Below are 5,989 nucleotides of genomic sequence, written 5' to 3'. Positions count from 1 at the left end.
AAAAAAAAAGGGATGATGGGATAATATATTTATAATTGTGAGTTACTGTTTTTAGACAAATATTGGTATTCATTCTTGTATATTGATACAAAGTTAAATTATATTGACTATTGTATGCATGCATGTTTCTACCTCTGTTTACGCCTACACATTTTAATTGTCATATGCAGCAGATCTGTAAGAGGTTAAAGGATGAGTATTTGTTATGTATGCCTAGATATCAGATAGAGACTCAAACCCAAAATTCAATACAGGAAGCTAGATGAAACCTTTCCCTAGAATTAGTTATTTCCCTATATGATCATTAATATTATGGCTAAAGAGATATTTGTTGTTAATTTCTCCCAAGAAATTACTGTAAGCTCTTTGCCAATGTTCACTTCCTGTCCATAATGATTCAATTTCAACATTAGTAAAACATGCTAAAATTTAACCTTGGTAAATTCTTGTTAATAGATGAAGATTCAGTTTTCTTTTTAAAAACAACACAATTTTTCTTCCACATAACTTTTTAGTTTTTTAGTATGTTTATATGTTTAAAATATCGATTATAAGATAATATCTTTCCTCTGCAGTAAAATTCCTATAGGGAATGCATAGAGCATAAAATGTCTAGAATGAAGGCTCGGAGGTGGTGGCTCAAGCCTTTAATCCCAGCACTTGGGAGGCAGAGGCAGGTGGAGTTCAAGGCCAGCCTGGTCTAGAAGAGGTAGTTCCAGGACACATTCCAAAGCTACAGAGAAACCTATATCAAAAAAAAGTGTTGAATGTAACCAAACTCCAGATCCAAACAATCCATAAGTGCCTCCTATAATTTTATTTCCACTAAACTATTTATTCTCTGCTTTAGATGATAATTCTCTTTGACTATTTAACTCCTTGTCACCTTTTATGGTTTGGTTCTAATTACTGTTTTCAATTTTTTACTCCAATAATGGGATATAGATGGTCAATGTCTTGCAACAATTTTTGAAAATTATTAAGATTCCACAAATAACCTCTCCTCATTTTTAACTTTTGGGCTCAAATTTTTATAAAAGTATTTTATATGCTCAATAGTTAATAGAATCACTTTTTGTATATTTTCAGATGTAATTCCCAAGGAATAAAGTTTGCTTTACTTCACCAACCATTTTCTCCAAAGTATTTACATTTGAATCAGCTAAGGAAATTCCATATAATGTTGAAAACATACTTTACTTGAGTATAATTTCAATTGTAATAAATAACAAAGTATCAACATGCAGTACTTTATATCCTAATTGGTTTATAATAATAACTTTCAAGGACTAGAAATTTTCATTACATGTTTAAGTGATTTAAATTAGATAAAATGGTTTGAGTGAGAATATAAAAATAATAGACAGTATGTTTTAATAAAAATGTCAAGTTTATGTCAAAAGGGAGCATACATATCTATATCAATGTAAAATATATAAATAAGTAGGTAATTTTTAAAATTAATTTTAATGATCTGCACTTTTATATCATACACATATATGTCCTTATATTCTTTTTAGATTCAGTAATCTACACTTTAATCCTATCATTTTATTGGGTGCCTTTTGTAAGTGAATGTATATTTATGAATATATAGAGTTGGTTTTGGAGATGGACAGTGGCTCTGTCCCTCTATAAATCCAAGCATGTCATTAAAATAAAAATTCAGAGTTTCTCTCTCAATGTCAGGAACATGGGACAGAAAGAAAAAAGAATTTAGAAAACTTTTCGCTTTTCTACATTTCTACTTTTGAGTCTATTGTACATGTCATTGAATATATATGTCTGTATATGACTATAAATAATGTTTCAGTTTTCCACAATGAACAATGAATTTTCCTGCAGTAATTTGTGAAGTTTTCAGGAAGAAGTTGGGGCCCCACAAAAACAACTCAACCTGGTTGATATTACGTCATGATGATGATAGTGCTACTACCAGACATGCTTTGCATACCAGCTGCTCAAGATGGTTCCAACTTGGTTAGCTGAAATGGTCCACTTTTTACAATGTTGTGGGCAGACCTTATAAGAGGAAGATCAGAAAAAACTTTACAAAATACTCAGAGACTATTTGCAATTATACCAGACAGAAATCTTGGAACTTAACCATCATTTTACTTTCGCAGGATTCCATAGAAAGATCATTGCCCCCATGACAGCTGGAAGTACTTCTAAAAGACTACATCCCCTCTTCCAACAAAGTTTGTCCTAGGGTTAGGTACATCATTTAAGGGTTGATTATAATTTGTAGAGTTGTGGATTAGAAGAGAAATTTTATGGGCTCAGGGATTTTTTTTGTTGTTGTTCTTAAATTTTATGTATGTATGTATATATGTATGTATGTATGTATGTATATATGTATGTGTGTATACAGTATTCTGCCTGCATATATACTTGCGGGCCAGAAGAGGGCACCAGATTTCATTACAGATGGTTGTGAGCCACCATGTGGTTGCTGGGAATTGAACTCATGACCTTTGGAACAGCAGGCTGTGCTCTTAACCACTGAGCCATCTGCCCAGTCCCAAGGATTTCTTTGAAAAAAAGGGAAAATTGGATGGAATAATAGATTAGTGTGAGTTTACATACATTAATAATAATAGTGTATAACAGAGTGAATGCTTGTTAGTTATAATTTATAGGCAATTGCTTTGATATAGATTTTTGTATATTGATATAATGTTAAATATTGAATATTATATGCATTCATGCTTCTACCAATGCTTAAAACATTTTATATATTGATAAATATATTTATCAAATTGCAATGTACATTTCTTCTATTGATCAAGATACTTATTCATTGGTTACATTTTGAGCCCATTGTCCTCATTTGTTGTACAGTTGTTTATTGTACAATATTCTAATATGAAGTCTTAGTCTTTAAGTTATATAGGTATTAGAATTATAGATCAGTAGTCATCTATGTTTGTCATACTTATAGTTAGAATAATCAGGTTTTTTAGACACATAAAGAATATATTTTGCATAGATAGGTAATCTTCAGCCACTTCAAAGAGTTGTAAAATATAGAATTTAAATAACCTAGGGTACTGTTGAAGTGAGACATGATTACTACTGGTAGCATTGCCTATTTTCCAGAGAATGTTGAGCACTGAAGACACTCAAAGCTTGTTTTCTTGTTGTCAAAACTGGCCTTTGGGCAAAGACATGTTCATGCCTCAACCTCTGACAAAATACATGGTATCCAAAAATATATAAGCAGTTCTGTTAAATCTTGACTGGCATTCGTCTCAGAGACAAATATACTCACCTCTGTTTTCTGAGTATTGTGGTAAAGGCAAAATATACCAATATGCCCAGTTTGTCCATCTTTTTTTCCTTTCTGTAGTCATTAATTTTCTCATGCATACAACGTACTGTTGATCTTTTCTCTTTTTCTTCCCTGTGAATAGATACTGCTCTTATAAGGTGGTAATCTATACAAAGGACACAGAAATAACAGAATTGATTCTCCTTTTCAATTTCCTTCTAAAATGAGTGTCTATGTCATGGAACAAAAATGGCGAACACCAGAATCATAAAACTATACTTTCAAAGAAGTGTGCATTTTATTTTCATGTTTACATTGTACTCATGTATGGTATATTTTTGAAGGCAGTGACGTATGATGATGTACACGTCAACTTCACTAAGGAAGAGTGGGATTTACTGAATCCTTCCCAGAAGAATCTCTACAAAGATGTGATGCTGGAGACCTACAGGAACCTAACTACTATAGGTGAAAATGAATTTCCTTCATGTTTCAAAATATGGAGACAACTTTTCTTTGGTTTATGATTTTGTTCTGTAATTTGTTTTAGAGAAAGAAGAATGAGGTGAATAACACAGTCAGTCACAGTTCTTAGGTGCACTTAAGATAATAAGCTAATTGTTGCACATTCTTAAACAATATAACATATATTCTGGTACTGTATTTTAGGATACATTTGGGAAGACCTTAACACCGAAGAGCATTGTCAATGTTCTAGAAGATATGCAAGGTAATTTTCTTGGGCAAGTTCATAACAATTTCCCTTAAATAGTTTGTAATGTGTTCTGGAACTTTAAAATAAAAGCAACAGTGTAAATGACCACAGCTTTAAATGTATTGATGGTTATTAAGTTCTCATAAATCGATATACCTCAATTTCATGTATGTGAATTGCATCTGCAAAGCCTTCATTTATGATAAAGTCTAGGTAGCAATGCCTAAACAAATATCACCATTTGATTCATAGCACCATGAGAGCTATGTTGTAGAACTGCTGCTTCATTTGCTTCTTGCTATTCATGACAGAACATGTAGACATATTTCAGTAATGATGAGTATAGCTGCAAAACTTTCTACTAATTCAATAGCCCATGGTAAGCCTTGTATCACTCATATACTTCTTGTGACTGTGCTAAGTTTAGTGAAATCAGATTAATCAAGGGTCAAGGGGCAGTTGTTTTGGAGAAACCTTAAGATCTATACCACAAATCTGTGAAAGTTGAACTTTGTGGATTCATTTTGGAAATTTTTTATACACTATTCTTTTTTTAATATATATATATACACATGTATATGTATATTTACGATATGTCACTCTTGACAGAAGTGTGTGAGCATAGGAATATGGAAAGATTTAGCATACCTCTCCTTAAGAACAATTAAGAAGATAAAGTGTAGTTCCTATGTAGAGTGTACATGTTTAATTTGAGCCACAAATACAAAGTTAATTTATTTTCTATCATCATGGGTAATACATAAATACAATCTCACATTACAACAAGAACAATCAAACACGAGTTCTAAGTCTATGCAAATACTTTTGGGTGTCTTAGTTCACTTACCAAATGTATAATGATTCACACTATAGTAAAATTATTAATTAGTAAAGTTGGTAAAGCACTCAGTATATGCAGTTCTCTTAAAAAATGTAAAAAAAATCCTAGAAATATATAAGTATAGTTATAGATGAAAAGATAAACCATGACATAATGGTATTTATCATCACAAATATTTTTCTAGATGTAAAATGACCTCTAATGAGAGAACAAAATATGATTTTAAACAAAGGTATAAAACCTTGACATTTGATTCCTTTTTACAATTTGAAAAAAATACGAAATTAATTCATATAGGTATGAGGTTCAACTGCATTGAATGTGGTAAAGCTTTTACATGTGTAAATTATCCTTGCAGGATTGAAAGAAATCAAACTGGAGAGAAGTTTTCAGTATATTCTCACTGTGGTAAAGTCTTGTCTTATAACTCTTATCTCCTAAGGAATGAAAAAACACATAGCGGAGAAGAATGCTTTGAAATTAAGCAATGTGATGAAGTCTTTTCCTATCACAATCATATTGAAATGCATAAAAGAATACACACTGGAGAGAAACCCTATGAATATGGTCAAGATGATAAAGACTTTCTTCTTTATGAAACTCATCAAAGTCATAAACGAATATATACTGGAGAGAAACATTATGAAAGTAATCAGTGTGGTAAGGACTTTGCACATCTCAGTCATCTTCAAGAGCATAAAAGAACACAGACTGGAGAAAAACCCTATGAATGTAATGAGTGTGGTAAGGCCTTTACACAGACCATTGCTCTTCAATACCACAAAAGAACACATTCTGGAGAGATACCCTATGAATGTAATCAGTATGCTAAGGCCTTTGCACACCACAGTAATCATCATAGCCGTAAAATAACACATACTGGAGAGAAACACTATCAATGTAACCAGTGTGGTAAGGCCTTTTCATGTCACAGTGATCTTCAAACGCATAAAAGAACACATACTGTAGAGAAACCCTATCAATGTAATCAGTGTGGTAAGGCCTTTGCACGTCATCATCATCTTCAATTGCATGAAAGAACACATACTGGAGAGAAACCCTATGATTGTAATCAGTGTGGTAAAGCCTTTGCACACCATAGTCATCTTCAAAGCCATAAAAGAACACATACTGGAGAGAAACCTTATGAATGTAATCA

General features: G+C 32.0%; 1 pseudogene; it reads left to right on the top strand.

Annotated features, from left to right (window-relative positions):
- The window catches only part of LOC101990672, a 52,930-nt pseudogene that overhangs the window by 43,422 nt on the left and 3,519 nt on the right, over nucleotides 1-5,989 (top strand).

The sequence above is a fragment of the Microtus ochrogaster genome, unplaced genomic scaffold, assembly GCF_000317375.1.
Source record: "Microtus ochrogaster isolate Prairie Vole_2 unplaced genomic scaffold, MicOch1.0 UNK20, whole genome shotgun sequence".
NCBI classification, from domain to species: domain Eukaryota; kingdom Metazoa; phylum Chordata; class Mammalia; order Rodentia; family Cricetidae; genus Microtus; species Microtus ochrogaster.
Note: the sequence above shows the minus strand (reverse complement) of the source record. Positions and strands in the feature narration are given on the sequence as shown.